We start from the raw sequence: 16,965 nt of genomic DNA on the forward strand, positions 1-16,965 counted from the left end.
TTAGTGATCTAAGTTTTAGATTTATACCTTAGGACATTAGTCCTAAGGTATAAATCAATGTTAAAAAAGGCCAATTTTTTTGGTCGGCGGCCGAACGCTTCTGACTCTAAAGTCTCACTCTTGTCATTTTCTGAAACTTGGCAGCCCTGTAATTACTACCCCGAAACATATTCAAATATGATCATGTGTGGCACTGTTGCAATCGCCTCGAAACGTGGATGTCAAAGGACACCTTGTTTGTCCTGTTACCTGGAGAGAGAGAGAGAGAGAGAGAGAGAGAGAGAGAGAGAGAGAGAGAGATGAGAGAGAGGAGAGAGAGGAGAGAGAGAGAGAGAGAGAAGAGAGAGAGAGAGAGAGAGAGAGAGAGAGAGGAGAGGAGTGAGAGAGAGAGAGAGAGGGGGAGGGAGAGAGAGAGAGAGAGAGAGAGAGGAGAGAGGAGAGGAGAGACAGAGACAGAGAGAGAGAGAGAGAGAGAGGGAGAGAGAGAGAGGAGAGAGAGAGAGAGAGAGAGACGAGAGAGAGGAGAGAGAGAGAGAGAGAGAGGAGAGAGAGAGAGAGAGAGAGAGAGAGAGAGGAGAGGAGAGGAGAGAGAGAGAGAGAGAGGAGAGAGGGAGAGGGAGAGGGAGAGGAGGTGGAACAAGTGTTGGATGGATATATAAGAGGTGGATGACACTTTTCCCACCCTGGTTTCATTACAAGGTAAACTAAAACATTCTGTGCTTGGAACTGCTCTGTGAGTGGTGTCAATTTGTCTAATCCATCTTGGTACCGTGGAAAACAGTGGTTTGTTACCAGTAGAGCCTGGTCCAGACCAGTGGTTTGTTACCAGTAAGCAGCTCCGGTCCAGACAGTGGTCTGTTACCAGTAGAGCTCAGGTACAGACAGTGGTCCGTTACCAGTAGAGCTCTGGTCGCAACCCGGTATCACGCCATTGCGTGCTCCTGCGCACGAACGTTAATCTATTGAAGCGTGTTCCCGAGCACGATAGTCCGACTTTTTGCGTGTTACACAAAACGAAATGTAAACCAATGCATTCTGAATGGGAGTGTTCTAAGACAATTAACGTGCTCCACAAAACGCTACGAGAGAGAGAGAAAGAGAGAGCGGGAGGGACAGAGAGAGAGAGGAGAGAGAGAGAGGCTTCAGAAAGGGTGTGCGCAGATAGTACAGTGCACCCTAGTTATGTTTATGCCAAAACCTATATATATAATTAGGCTATAATTATATTATTTAGCGTGTAATGAGACAATCTATAGCCAAATTGTCGAAGATGCCCGAGAATCTTCGGGGATATCAGCATGGGAAATCGGCGAATCAGACCCATGAATCTATTGTAGCGACCCTGGGACAGTTAAATAGTTTGTGTGTTATGTGTTACATTATATTTCGTTGTCCGTTATGCCAGTTGTTCTATGTGCATGTATTGTAATGTTATTCTTGTCAAACAGCGTGTGGGGCGAATCATTAGGTCAGCTGGGGGAGGGCCTTGGAAGAACAGGAGGGTGGGGGCCTGCACGCGAGTGAGACCGTGTTGCCGGGGTAACGGGGTTTGTTTGGGTCCGGTTTTCAGCTGTTGGTTTCAATGTTGTTACAATGTTACGGGTTTCAGTGACCTGGTTTTTGGTCCATTAAAACTACCTTCAAACTAATGACTCGACATGATTATGTCACCGCGAGGTCGTTACACTATAAAGAAACAAGTCATCATCCAAAGCGGGAGAGAACGTTTGCGGTGCTGGTTTGTCTGTCACCAACCCAGCAACCCCAGTCGCCAAGAAAAAACGTGACGGTGTACGTTTCCATGAACACTGGATACGTAGCATTTCAACGTAAAAAATAGCGTGTTATACCTACAGTAGTCTGGCTGAACGGAAGTGGACAGCGTCTATTGCTTAGCGGCCGATTTGGCCGCGACTCCTCCCCCTTCCGGTTGCTGGGCGTTACCAAGTTTTCGAAATTGTTTGTGGAACTAGACATCCAATCTTGTTTAATTTTAATATAATGTAATTACTGATTACTAGCCTATCTGATTTCATTACAATGGTAGGACCACAACATAGCCTATTTTGACATTACCTTGGAAAGCCCAGACTCCGTCTGCAGGATTCTCCCCGGGGAACGATGCGTTTGCGGTCACGACTATCGCCGGTTGGTGTGGATTTGGCGCATCGTTTCACTCTGACAGCGGCATGAGCGTTTGACATGGATTTTAACCAATGAACCGATCCGTTCCACTTCACAATAGCTCCTACGGTATTTCTTTAGTAGTGTTCTACAAGAACCACATATAAATGTTAAAACGTCGTTCGTTTTTATCACACATCATACATCGTTAATGTTTTTTTGTGGCGTTTGGGATTGAGCCATTTCTGACAGCCTCTGAACGTCAAGAAGTTCCGTCAAAATAATTCCCCCCCCGGCACTATTTTGCATGGACACCGCTGCTGCTTCCCGGGCTTAGCCCCGCCCTAGACGATTGTGATTGGTTTAAAGAAATAAAACAGGCCGCCCAGTTTCCCCACGGATAGACGGCTCGAGGTAGCGTGGCTCCAGACCATTCTACTTGCTGTAGTTTGGTCTGGCTTTGCGAGACTATACCTACAGTATCCACGTGTGCCGCTGTGGAGGCGGGTTTCGGGGTTTGGGACACGATTGTTTAGGGGGGGGGGGGAGACTGTTGTTGACCGGGGAGGGGGGGGGGGGGGGAGACACGTTTGTTGAGGGGGGGTGGGACACACGATTGTAGGGGGGGGGGACACACGTTAGTTGAAGGGGGGGGGGGGGGGGGACACGTTTGTTGAGGGGGGGAGACACGTTTGTAGGGGGGGGGGGGCACGCTCGACAACGAGAGTTGGTTTTTATTGAACGCTCGACAACGAGAGTTGGTTTTTATTGAACGAGACTTCAACACGGAACAGCTGCACGAAACGATGGTCACGTCACTCTCGGTGACGGTGTCGACAATAATGAACACACGAACAATGTTAATAGAACAACACACAACCACATAACATCCCGAACCCATTAACCCCACTTAATCCTAACAACAAAACAAGTTAACAAAAGCCCCATTTGTCAACTGAGAACCCCAATTCCCAGAATCCCCCGCGGCTCCGGAACACGGCGTAGCTTATATTAATCTTTATTATCTGAATGGGAAATGCAATATTTTAGGACAGATACACCATTAAACGCGTTTCTATGACATTTCTAGCGAGAAATGTACATTTTCCTTACATAATCTTCAGTCAGTGAATGTGTATGATCTTTATTAATCTTTATTATCTGAATGGGAAATGCAATATTTTAGGACAGATACACCATTAAACGCGTTCTAATGACTTTTCTAGCGAGAAATGTACATTTTCCTTACATAATCTTCAGTCAGTGAATGTGTATGATCTTTATTAATCTTTATTATCTGAATGGGAAATGCAATATTTTAGGACCGATTCACCGTTAAACGTGTTTCTAATAACATTTCTAGCGAGAAATATACTTTTTACTTGCATAATCTTCAGTCAGTGATTGTGTCTGATCTTTAGTTTTATAGTTATTAGGATTTGATCGGCTCGCTCGCATGTTTCAACGACGTCAGGTTGCTTTCGCTAAACTAGCAGCTCACGTGCTTCCTGCGTTTGTGTTATTAAACTGTTACTTTATGTAACTTTTAATGATATCATCTTGTTAGAAACACGTATATCTGAGAGCCAACCCAGTCGCCAAAAGCATACGTTGACAGTGTACGTTTCGTGAACACTGGATTACGTCGCATTTCAACATAAAATAGCGTGTTATACACACACACACACGCACACGCACAGACACACAAACACACACACACACACACGCACGCACGCGCGCACACACACACACACACACGCACCGCACACACACACACACACACACACACACACAACACACACACACCACACCACACACACACACACACACACACACACACACAGTATCTTGTACAATGATTTTTAGATTTCTTCTTTGTAAAACTTAAAAAAAAAGAAGCCTGTTTTGGCTTTGGAAAAGTAATTATTTCCCTTATTATACAAATAGGCTATGCTGTTAAGGCTGCCGTGTTCCAATACTGTACTTCCATGAGTATACTTAAAGGAAGTATACTATCCGTACTATCTACTACGTTAATCTTTTCAGATGTGAGTGCTGTTCCAAATCGAGTACTCCGTGGTGGTGCACTAACCGGAATTACGATCACGACTGCCGCCGTGGCTCCCTCCCCCGCAATAAACATCCCGCTTTGAAGGGTGAACTCTTTACGCCTAGCAGCTATAAAAACTATAAAAACTAAAAAATGACTCTATTAATGCAGGCTATGTGGAAAATTGCGCCGACTTTGGCTCAGCCTGGCTCCGACTCCTTCCGCTAACGTATACATATGTGTAATCCAGCACATATAAAGACGGGGACCAGAAAATAATTACTTTCTCTCCATTGAAACCCATTTCATATTTTTCGATCTCAGAGGTCCCATGAGGGGCCCTACCGGAAGGGGCGAACTTACGAGCTCTATGACGCTGCTCTCGAGCGACATATAGCTAGGACTGCTAATCTTACAAGCATTCTCAAGAATCGATTGTCGGCAGTAGTTCTATTCATTCTATCGCTGTAACTTTTCTCTCGTGTTGCTATGGACAAGTTGTTGACCTGGACTCCGTGACCCCTCGCACAGAAGGAAGGACACCTTGCCGTTGGTTGCTGCCTGACCAATTCCTTGCAGAAGCCATGGTAACAACCTTTTGTACATTAACGGAACTTGAACTTGTACATGAAATGAATGTTTCAGTACCTCAGCAACTCCGTCTAACAAGATGTTGGACTTAAACACACAGGAGGCTGGCGGAAATGTCAATCGGGCAAGATCTGGAGGGGATCATCCCACGGAGCATCAACCAAACGGAGCGGACGCAGGCAACGCCAGAGGGATGACGTGGAGGTACCCCGTGGAGGCGGGCGGGCATACAGGCGTGCAGACCGATGGAGTTGGCCTAACTACAGGTTTGTTTATGTGCAAATTCAGATTAGTTTAATTGGTGACAACAATTACCCATGGCAATTAGGGATGGGTTCAGAATTTTCTATTATTTCGATTTTTCGTTCCCAGGTAGGGTCAACGTCGAATTTGTAACAGTTGGACGGTTAAAGGTTGGGTATGGGATTTGCGACAAACGCCAGCAGATTTTGAAATACACAACCTCAAATGGTCCTACCCCCCTCTCCTTCAACGCTAGCTCTACCCATTCCAAGTACAAGTACATGGGAGCGGGGGAGAGGGAGTGCAGTACGACGTACTTACTGTCAACTGAGTTTCTTGCAGCAGTGCAAGCACTTGAGTGTCTGCCGTAGAGATATATTAATCTGTCATGTACTGTTTAACAGGCATGGACACTGAGGTGTTGGCACTTCCTTCAGAGGAGTCCTTGCCCTTACCCAGAGCACAGCAAAATCCTCAAGAGATGTTTGGTAAATATACAGTGTTTTAATTCTGAAATCCAAATACTGTATATAGAATGTAGATCTTTTGGTTATATTTTATTTGCAGAAAAAAACATGGAGAGGCTTTTCTGCCCTACTGATTCAAGCCCCTGTCCTGCTGAGCCTGAGAGAAGCGCAGCTCATCGTGGTCTGTTAGTGCAGCAGAAGCCTCTGACCGTTGGAGGAAGCACGGCCGTACCACCTCAGATGCCTTTTGGAATCTGAGGCTGTTGACAAGCCATTGTGTTGCTTCTGCCACAAGCCGGCTGTTATAAGGTTGGATGTTCATCAATCAAATAATAGACTGTATCTATGTACACTAAAAAAAGTATATCATATAAATTGAGTGACTTGACTTGAGTGTTTTGTCTGCTTAGGTGCAGAGAGTGCCTTCCGGAGCAGTGGTTTTGTGGGGCCTGCGACATGCATAACCACAGCAAACGGCCACTCCACAACAGGGACAGCGTAGTGGATGGCTTCTTTAAAGCCATTCCCCCATCCACATGTATCTCAAGAGGAGAGACTGGAATATATGCCACACATGAGCAAGGTAAGGTCTGACAAATCTACCTGTCTAGACTTCCTGATCCTTATCTTGTTTATTCAGTCTGCTGCCATATACAGAATGTTCACTTTTCTTTTCGACAGATCGCATTTTACCCACAATGCCAGCACAGCACTGCACCTGCCAGGTCCCTAGCTTCACAGTGGAAGCTGGGAAACCAGTCATCTTGATTACCATCAATGGTAGAAACCAGTTCTCTATTTAGACTTCTGTTTAGTCTAATATACAATATGTGTCAATGATTATGACTAATGTTGTTTTTTTCGTTAGGGCGTTATGATTGCATTTGCCACGTTATGGTTGCCAAACATGCCTGCAGCAGTGGGCCCCTGATGTGAGAGGACTAGTCAGGAGTGGATATTGGCCAGCTTCTGCAAATGCTTCCACAATCTACACGGTGGACCTCCTCAACCCTTTCAGGAGCTGAAGTTGATCTCACCTGGATTCTCCAGGCAAGCCCTTGCAAAAATGCTGGAACATCGCAAACTGTGTGCAGGAAGAGTAAGTGACATCAGCAATACTATTTATTATGCTCACCAATATTGTCAGCAATTTTTTTTTTTTTTTTTTTGACTATCTCAAAAATGTTTTCCATATTCTGATATCCTTTCTAGTCTGGGACAGATCAACGGGGATGCCAGAGGAGCTTTCTGAGTTTGCATACGCCCTCCTTTGAGAAAGACCAGCTTGCTGTGATACCCCTTTCACCTGCCCTGCCTGCACACCTGAAATGGTAGCAGTGTCAGCAGATGGCAACAGGAAGCTTTATCGCTTTGGCCATACTGGAAGGTGCACTTTAAGTTCTCTTTGGTAATTGAGTCGTGACTGTAAGTGAACAACAGAGTAGGTAATGGATGTTATATATTTTTCCCCTAGATCTAATGACACTCCCTGTTTTTGGATGGCTATTTCTAGCCAAAGACAGTGAGGTGTCTGATTTGTCAACACAATACAGATGGCGGTGAAGAATGTAAGTTTAAGCTAAGTTTAAACACTCAAATAGTTCTTGTTACTAAAGGAAATCATTGCATTTCCTGGACTTCTAGAAGTATTCCATACTCCCTACTCTTTTGTCGTGAATTACATTAACAATATGTGTATGCACTATATTCACAGATAAAGGGGAGAGGCACATGTGGAGACTCTCAATGGGCAGCAGCAAGGGAGACCTCTAGGCGGGCCTCTAAACTGGATGAGGAAGGCGTTGAGGTTGCGGTGTGTCGGCATGGCTTCCTTTTAAAAGCCCCTTAAACATGTACCGAGGAGAGATATTTGCGTATCTATGTATCTCCAAAGGGAGCTTCTCCCAAGCAAGGCACAGTTTTTTGCTATGGATGTGGCATGCAAATACTGGCCATACCTACAAAAAGTTGCTTCGGTCATTCCAGCTCTCAAGAGCCTCACAGAAATGAAGCCCTTCCTGAGCATCATGCATGCAAGAGCTCATGCTACCAAGTGTGAGGTATGTCTGTTATCTGTTATTTTCAAATGAATACGCCATGTGTTACTATAGGAATGGACAACTTTAAGCTGAATTCCTTTTCCATAATATTTGTCCACGTTTTCCAACTGCTTCATTGGCTCTAATGAACCCCAAATCCACCCATCCTTGCAACAGATAAAATGGAGTGGTCGGAACCAGAAGGGAGCAGGCACAACTGCCGGTGAGGAGGTGGAGCAAATAAACAGCTACCTCTCCCGTTGTGCCCTGACAACAAAGTACATGTCAAAAGCAGGTAAGTCACTTTGGTCTGAGTTTATGCTATCATCTAATATTGCTCATAGATTGCAGAACATAATGTAATTCTCCTTATACCAGCACGTGTGGACATGCTCACTGTGCATGCAATGGGTTGGAACCATCACAAAGCAGAGACGCTACACAAGGCCCTCTCCACAAGATATGTGAAGGTATGTTTCATATTCATGTATGTTTTTGTGCCAGTTGTCGTAGGCCTATCTAATAAATGATGTCTTCGAGCGCGCCTATCACATGATTTTAGACTCGACGATTTCGGTTGAGTATGTGGGGATTTAAAAAAAAAAAAAAAAAAGTTTTCCTTTTTTAAAAGTGGTGGGGACAAAATTCGTTTTTCAAATAGTGGGGGGGACATGTCCCCCCCGTAATCGACGCCTATGGTTGTTAGGCAGACTGAGTTCCTATTGTAATTATTGTAAATATTTTAGACATCTAAAAGGGCAGAAGAAGAGGCAGAGAGGCTGTCACAACTGCAGAAGGACCTGCAGTGCTCAAATGCAATGGCTGTACAGTGGATTGCTGAAGTCAAGGAATGGGCAGAGAGCGGTGAGGACAGAACAATATACATGCCTTTTTGCAGTTTCCTTACAGACATTTGTGTTCAAACGGTAATCAAAATAATACACAATCAGTGAAGCATTAGTGCTGCAAAAATCTAGAAAACTCGGTTGCATTGTATAGAATACAGTACACTGAGCTTAATTTCACCCTAACGGATATCTACAGAGACCCCAGTAACGGGTCTGCACGTTCTCCAGCAGTCCATTGAGGGTCTCCATCTGGGTCTAAAGCAACAGAAACAAACCCTCTACCGTCAGAATGGTATGTAGGCTTTTTCTTGAGTTATCCGGTATACCTAACAATGTATCTATATTGTTTTTAATATAACCTATACAAGGTTTTTGTGTCTGCATATTACGTTTCTCCTAAACAATCTAGACAGCAACAAGCTTCGCCATCGTCTCCGAAGAAAGTTGACGGAAGACAAAAAGCGCCTTCTCCAGGAGATTGATAAATACAACAGTCTTGTTGCAGACCTCTCCAAAGGATTGATGTGGCCTTGGTTGACCACTCTTTGGCTGGACAGAGCACTGGCGCAATATGGCCATGGGAGGACTATGGCAGTGGTATGCATTTTTCAATGCTTTTAAAATGTCATGCAGTATATCGGAATAGTGAACTATCCTGAAATGATATATTAAATATAATGGTGGTTTTGTAATATATAAAACGATTTTGGGAAAGAAACATCATTTCTAAATTCTGTTTAGAAATGGGACCTCCGCACCGAAACTTGGCCCGGTCGGACCCCGAGGGCAGGAAGGGGGGGCCTGCCCTCGGGGTCTGACCGGGCCAAGTCTCGGGCAGGAAGGGCCCCCCCTTCCTGCCCTCGGGGTCCGACCGGGCCAAGTTTCGGTGCGGAGGTCCCAGTTAGGCCCTAAATAAGGTATTAAAATTTCAGGGCGGTAGGACCTTCCTATCTCAAAAACTGTTTTTCCACCACATTCTGAACCATTAGGTCTTGCAGGCTACACTTCTGAGGGGCTTTGTCCAAATGACACTCCATTTGGGAAAACTTTTTTTCTCTAAGGGCTAGAACTCCAAATCTCGGATATGTCGTACACGGGGCCCCGGGAAATGTGTGTAAACATTTTAGCATCCCTAGCTATCTCGAAAAGGTCGGCAAAGGGGCGTGACCTCCAACAGTACAGTAAATGTACATAAGACAGAGGTTAGTTTCTAGTCCCCATTTTTTGTGGGATGGAGGTGTACATTTGTGGCTAAAGGTGTGTAGACACAGCTGGCCTGTGGCCACGTTTTTGAAGTCGGGGGTCAAAAGGTCAAAAGGAGCCGGAACCACGCCGCTTATGAGATAACAAAAAGTTAATGTGTGTTTCTCTCATAACTTTTTGTCATTATTAAAGAGAGGCCTGATTCTCAGATATGCATGTTGGATGGCTAGGGTGTAGGTTTGGGTAGAACTTCAGACCAAAATCTTGCAAGCGAGCCGCTGGGTGAGGTGCAACAAGATGGAGCACTTGCTGAGTAATTTCTTGTAGGGCCGGTGCGTAAGAGGGCAAACAAGATGTCCTTCAACATCTACGCTTCCAGGCGATTGCAACGGTGCCACACATGAACACATTCAAACATGTTTAATGGTAGTAATTAGCTGTCGAAATTGGAGGCCTTAATCAATAATGACCAGCTATTGATTTGCTTCCCGATAAAGTTTGTGACAAATGACATGTTATTTAGCATCTACACATTGAGCTGAGTCCAATGACACAAAGCATGACACTCCACGGCCCTACACGGCCCCCTACACTACATGGCCCCTGTATTTTACATGGTACACCTATGGTCTAGGACATGATCTCTGTGTGGCACAAGGTCGAGCTTGATCTCATTGGACTCAGCTGCTAATGTAGATGCTAAATAACATGTAATTTGTCAGAAAACTCCATCGGGTAGCAAATCTATAGCTGGTTATTATCTATAAAGGCCTCCAAAATCAACAGCTAATTACTACCCTGAAACACAGTCAAATATGGTCATGCATGGCACCGTTGCAATCGCCTCGAAACGTAGATGACAAATGACACCTTGTTTGCCCCGTTACGGGAAGATATTTTCATGGTATATCTTTCTATTTCCTAACCAAGCTCCATTGCCGTCTTTAACCAACGTGGTTTGCCGAGAGTCACGTGACGTTGACGCAGGCCCATTGAAAAGAAAGGCCCAAAAAACGTAGGCATGTCACATGTTTAAAGCCGTTATTGTAATTAATTAATTGAATATTAAAATATAGGCTATTATATGTATACAATTATTACGTCGTGTAATATTCTATCTATAAGTAGACCATAACTTTTATTCAATTATCGTTATAACATGATCTGTATCTGACCATTGAACATCTTTAACCAAGTTCAGGTATAACCAGACCATATAACAAATATTTATAACATATAAACTAGGCTATACGTATAGCATATCATACATTTGGTTACAGGCCAAATTCGGTATAAATGTTACCCTCTGCTGGCCCACAACTAGATCGTCGCGTCCCTAGCAACCTGACGTCTTTGAAACATGCTAGGGAGACCATAAAACTAACTATCGAACAAAAGATCAGACACATTCACTGACTGAAGATTATGCAAGTAAAAAGTATATTTCTCGCTAGAAATGTTATTAGAAACACGTTTAATGGTCAATCTGTCCTAAAATATTGGAGATATATATATATATATATATATATGCCTAATGCCTTCAGGGCGGCGCTACTGTTCAATCAGGACAAGAACAATGAGGTACTCCCACTCTTTTATCCCTGCAACCATCAGGTTACTAAATGATGACAAAAGTAAGGAGTAGGTGGAGAGCACACCAGTGTTGCTGGGTGTTTCCGGGGGCAGGGTGGTTGTTACTGACGGGCTGAAATGAATTGTGAGTTAAATGTGTGTGTTGGACTGCCTTTGATATATGTTTTTGTCTACCTCCTATTGCTATTTATTGTATTTATTAAGTAATCTATTATGTGAGACTGGAAACTGTGAACGAAATTGCCCATTTTGGGATAAATAAAGTTTTCTAATCTAATCTAATATATATATATATACGTAACCATTTCCCCCAAATGCTGGGAGAACGTATCGACCCCTATTGGTGCTATTCCTCCATTCATTTAGATGGGCGGAAGAAACGTGTATCTCTTCACGCTTTGGTCAGGCATAGCGTGACACTGAACACTCCTTGCGAGGTGGACCAATGTATCTATTTCACGCCTTGGCGTGATACCGGGTTGAACAGACTGTTCTGTGTTTATGTGTGGAAAAATAACATCATTACACGGTTCCATAAAATAACATAATCAGCAAAGACAATGGTTTTATTTCCATGCTTTAAACGGCATTCGGGCTGCTAGTTTCAGCGTCCATAGCAACCATCATAGGCTTAGCCACCATGTTTTTCTGTTGAGACAAAATACGTTTTCAGACAAACGTAATTGAGAATGCCGAATAGTTCTCTGGGAACGTAATTTTCATGAGACAGGGTTGTCCTTTAGGGCTTCGGCCTCCTAATTGATCATTGATCAAAACTCTGCCCAATCCTCACCTTCTCTGACGCAGAGAAACTCGTCCACGCCTTAATCCCCTCCAGGCTTGATTACTGTAACAGCCTTCTCATCGGTACACCCTATAACACCTATGGTCCTTAGATTATTATTATTTATTTTATTGTGTTATTGCCCTTCGTGTTTTGTTGTAGCACTTTGAGATTATTTTTATGAAAAGTGATTTACAAATAAAATGTATTATTATTATTATTGTAGTAGGCTATATTTGAATGCCCTTTCACATATATGAAACCACCACCACACCATGGTTGGTTTGACGTAGCAGCTAACTTAATCATCCAAGAGAATCTGGTGTTTTGGTGTTGAATAAAGATCTATCAGCACTATATTTTAATAATCTGTTGTGACTAAATTGACATTCAGTAGGCCCTGCTTGCACTTGTATGTTTAAAATCAATATTTTCTATACAATATAGCCATTTGCAATTATACCTGGATGCATATCTTAAATACATTGAATGGATTAAATACTCAATTAATTGCTGCTACTACTCTATTACCTAGAGACCCTTCAGCCCACAACTTTGAGTTACTTTAACTTTACCCACCATGTACTGCCTACAGACTGGAATTCATATTTATATTAACTGTTGTGTCCATACATATATATATATATATATATATATATATATATATATATATATATGTGTGTGTGTGTGTCATTAAGCTCTTAGTGACCACATTTGAATGGCAGGGCAATCATGTATCAGGAGTAGCACCACATTCTAGAAAGACTGAAAATATGTTTTTATTTGAAGAGGGCAGGGGGACTAATTCAAATCTTTTGGCTGCCAGGACCTGGCCCACTCCTTCCCACTGAAAAGAGAACAAATAATATATCAATGAACCGTTTTGTGATGATTGGTCGAACTCCACTTACATAACACACAGTATATACCTACTTTATATTGATTCTCATCTATAAAGGCAATTACAAATCAAGCCCAATCTTTGCACATTTTTGTTCTTGAGCAATACCACACTTTCAAGTCATTTTCTAATAATTCAAGATCTAATAATGTAATAGTGTATGACACATAAGAAAGGGAATGATGAAACCACTTGATAGGAAATCTGGTTGGCAAGTGTGTTTGGTGGAAGAACTACTGTTAAACGTTAAATAGCAGCAGCTATTTTGCACCAAGATGGTGCAAAATAATATGGTATAATATAGAATACTCGGAAAAGCAATGAAGTGGTTTAAAAAAAACCAGTGAAACAGAAAGAAACCAAATTAAATACATACCAAACTGGGCAAGGCTGCCAATCAACAAGGACTTCTTTAATGCCCTATCAAGGAAAGGAACCATAAATTCAGTAGTAAGATAATAAATTCAGTGTTAGCCTATGAGTTTGATAGACAAAATGCATTGACGGTACTATTCCAAAATATTATGCAAATTACTTGTATACATGAGTAAATTACATTTACAGTATGCACTTAATATGCATGCTCATGATCAATCAGCGAGAATGTCATTCCTACAGTTAATCACGCATGTGTTTTTGCTGGGTCTTTATGGGTCTGTCAAACCTTTCTCATCCTCTCCTTCCCGTAACTCCTTATTTCGAAGGAGTCACGACCAATATGGTAGGGGCAATCTGAAAATATAAAAAACATGTTTTTCACAACAAAACCATCTATGCTTATCCACTGGCAAATATAAAATACCGCAAATATAAAATCAATAACAGTAATTATTAATACTGTATTAACCCATTTAGGCCTAAAGCGCCTGGAAAAAATGCCTGTAAAACCTATAGGCGATTTCAGAAAAGCCCCCAAAACCTGAAGTTTTTCTAGAAATTCAGCAATTGTGTCAACGCCTACTAAATTACTGATTTCTCAGCCCCTGTAACAGATAGGAACACAATTCAAAAAGTATTTGAGAGCTGACACCTGTGGCTTTCATGGGAAATTTGAGTTTTTATTAACAAATATTTACAATATTTACATACAGGTAGAAAAGTAAATAAAAAAGTAAAAAAATATGTAAAAGTGCAGGAACAGCACAAAACAGTAAAAAAAATAAAGTATAATAAAGTGAAATAAGTATATAAGAAAGTAATAAAGTATATAATAACAAACATGGGAAGGGGAACAAACTGGGACTAAAACTGTAAACAGTCTGCGTTTTAAATTACATGCACTTGTATGTGATGACTGAATAAAAGTATTATGCATAATACAAATACAATTGCATTCCATCCTAAGAAGTAGCGTAATTAAAAGATACAGGCTATAATTTGGGAATGTATAGTAGCCTAGGCCTTATTGTTCTGGAGATCGCAGTTAGGTGTGAAATTCCAAAGAAGCTCTATTCTTTGGAAGAGCCTTGAACATCCTGCATACGGGCCCGTCGTTGCCTTGTTACGCCACTGGTGACATTCCAGAGAAGCTTATCTGGTTTTACGGGTGCTTTACGCATCTCCGGGACAGTAATACATCTCTTACATATAAACTGTCGTAATTTCTTATTACAGCATCATCACAATCAATAAGTATTACTATTGATAAGTATAAGTGACATTCCAGAGAAGCTTATCTGGTTTTACGCACCCGGGTGCTTTACGCATCTCCGGGACAGTAATACATCTCTTACATATAAACTGTAGTAATTACTTATTACAGCATCATCCCAATCAATAAGTATTACTATTGTCCTTGCCTCCAGCTGGCCGCAAATCTGTCCCGGGACATATTTCTGGCGTATTGCGTCCGAAAGAGATTCTTACTCTGTCGCCAGTAATCTCTTCGCACCGGCAACACAAGCAGCCCCATTCCCATAGCCCCATTCCATACTTCTTCTTCCTCGTCGTCATTCACGAACATGTTCCTTAACCATAATTCCCGGTCAATCGGTTCGTATTCGTTATCAAAGTACTCGGCCTCATCAACATCTTCGAAGCCGAGAAACTCCTCGAAATCGCTACCGTCAGAAAAGTCTTCAGTCTCAAATTCCGCCATACTTGCTTGAAGAAATTTCTGAACTAAACTCACGAGGAACAAGTTGACACCTATATGTGTCTATATTGATGCATTTCATTGGCCCAGAGGCCGACACTTTGGGCAAAAAAATCCTTATACAGAAAAACGACGCAAACGCTTTCCCGTCCTTAAAGGTAGAATGACGCAACAGCGCTCCCGGCTTTAAAGGTAGAACAGCGGCAATGCTTTCCCGGCTTAAATGGGTTAATGCTGTAATCGCTGCTATGAATACACAGGAGAATAATTTACAATTCCATAATTATAAATTGTGTAAAGGGTTTGTCAGTGCTCTGATCGTTACAAACTATTTCATCTTACTCTTCGGTAAAGTCTTACGCCTCGTGCCCACTGCACCGTCAGTCAACGGACGTCAGAAGGCGTGGCTGACGGATGGGGGAGTAGTCTTTGCAGATGCATCCGTCAGCCAATCAAATCGGTTCGCCGGGTTCTTCCCGCTTCTTCCTGCTTGTTGCGAGGCAAGATTACCCGCTTTCCCGCTTTCCAGTATCGTCAGAGCCCGAGTCGCGTCACAGTGCTTAAATTTGCATACGCGATCTGATTGGATGACGGATCCGTCGCTGCCGAAAAAGTTGAACATTTTTCAACTTTTTGACGGTGGCGAACGCTCCAAGTCAACGGACGGATCCACAATGCATTGCGCGACCGTCCCCATTCAAAGTCAATGGGCAACGGACAACTGACGGAGGTAGTGGGCACGGGGCGTTATTCCTTTTTTCAAGCCCCTTCTGGCTGTGATGCTCTGTAGGAAAGAAATGTTGAGGTATTCAAACAAAGACTCAAATGGTCATAACCAACATTCTTATTACAGTCCTTTTTCCAAAATAACTACAATAAATGTAATGCTATGGTGAAAAGAATAGTAGTCAATTAGCAATTCGATCTGTACAGACATTCTGAACATACCTTCTCTCCTCCGCTTCCTCTGCACAGTAGAGACCGCTGTTGGAATGGAAAATAAAATATTACTCATTCAGGCAATGATGTTTATTTGTATGACACTTAGTACCTTCTCATGCATGCTTTAATTGAAAAATCCATACCTGGTCCTTCCGTGTCCGGGTGGGCCACCTCCTCTACCTGCAGGGCCCCCTCCTCCACCTGCAGGGCCCCCTCCTCCACCTGCAGGGCCCCCTCCTCCACCTGCAGGGCCACCTCCTCCACCTGCAGGGCCACCTCCTCCACCTGCAGGGCCACCTCCTCCACCTCCTCCACCTGCAGGGCCACCTCCTCCAACTGCAGGGCCACCTCCTCCAACTGCAGGGCCACCTCCTCCCCCTCCTCCACCTGCAGGGCCACCTCCTCCCCCTCCTCCACCTGCACGGCCCTGTCCTCCACCTCTCCCATGTCCATGTCCATCTAAGATGACATAAGATAACACTCACTCAAAGTCCAACAGTGGAACTTCAACAGTGCAAGTGTAAATTCTGTTTTAAAAAATATGAAATTAAGACCATACAGATCTATACACATCTATACACATAAATAACCATAAACAAACATGAAAAGAGGTTAGCACTTATACAGCTGACTTAGTATATTGTAATTTGTAGCATAATATATTGGAGTATATATGCAGTATATAACAATATATAGGATTAGCCTCTTTAATTGTCATAGATATTCCTGTATGTCTTCACCTGAGTGGTCCCCCTGCCCTCTTCTGGCCCCTCTGCAGTCCCACTTGCAAAAGGGGTCCATCCTGTGCAAGTTTGAAAAGTGTTGCAAAGGGTTATTAAATTGCAAATGGCAACCAAAAAAATTGTAGCAATAGTTCCATGATAAAAATGAATGTGGTGGACAAATAACAAGATGCAGTTAGTATTTTGGTAAACAAAGCAGAGGGTGTGTGGAATTTATAAAAATAAAGAATCATACCTTGACAAATGTACTCATGGATGGAGCCCATTTTTTTGAGGGACTCCTCCGCAAATGTGGCCAATGTGCAACGAGGTGTGAACACCTTGACCACATGGCTCTTTTTA

General features: G+C 42.9%; 3 long non-coding RNA genes across 3 annotated transcripts; 2 read left to right on the forward strand and 1 right to left on the reverse strand.

Annotated features, from left to right (window-relative positions):
* The first annotated feature begins 5,694 nt into the window (after positions 1 to 5,694).
* Positions 5,695 to 6,260, forward strand: LOC130369686 (uncharacterized). Its single transcript, XR_008892876.1, has 3 exons — positions 5,695 to 5,784; positions 5,886 to 6,058; positions 6,157 to 6,260. It is a non-coding gene; the product is annotated as an uncharacterized LOC130369686 (long non-coding RNA).
* A 1,440-nt stretch (positions 6,261 to 7,700) lies between these two features.
* Positions 7,701 to 8,894, forward strand: LOC130369673 (uncharacterized). The gene is made up of 5 exons (XR_008892863.1): positions 7,701 to 7,809; positions 7,893 to 7,984; positions 8,261 to 8,378; positions 8,559 to 8,654; positions 8,772 to 8,894. It is a non-coding gene; the product is annotated as an uncharacterized LOC130369673 (long non-coding RNA).
* Positions 8,895 to 12,642: 3,748 nt separating this feature from the next.
* Positions 12,643 to 14,788, reverse strand: LOC130369687 (uncharacterized). The gene is made up of 3 exons (XR_008892877.1): positions 13,508 to 14,788; positions 13,220 to 13,263; positions 12,643 to 12,789 (listed from the first exon to the last, which is right to left on the reverse strand). It is a non-coding gene; the product is annotated as an uncharacterized LOC130369687 (long non-coding RNA).
* Positions 14,789 to 16,965: the final 2,177 nt, after the last annotated feature.

Source organism: Gadus chalcogrammus, chromosome 17 (genome assembly GCF_026213295.1).
Source record: "Gadus chalcogrammus isolate NIFS_2021 chromosome 17, NIFS_Gcha_1.0, whole genome shotgun sequence".
Lineage (NCBI taxonomy): Eukaryota > Metazoa > Chordata > Actinopteri > Gadiformes > Gadidae > Gadus > Gadus chalcogrammus.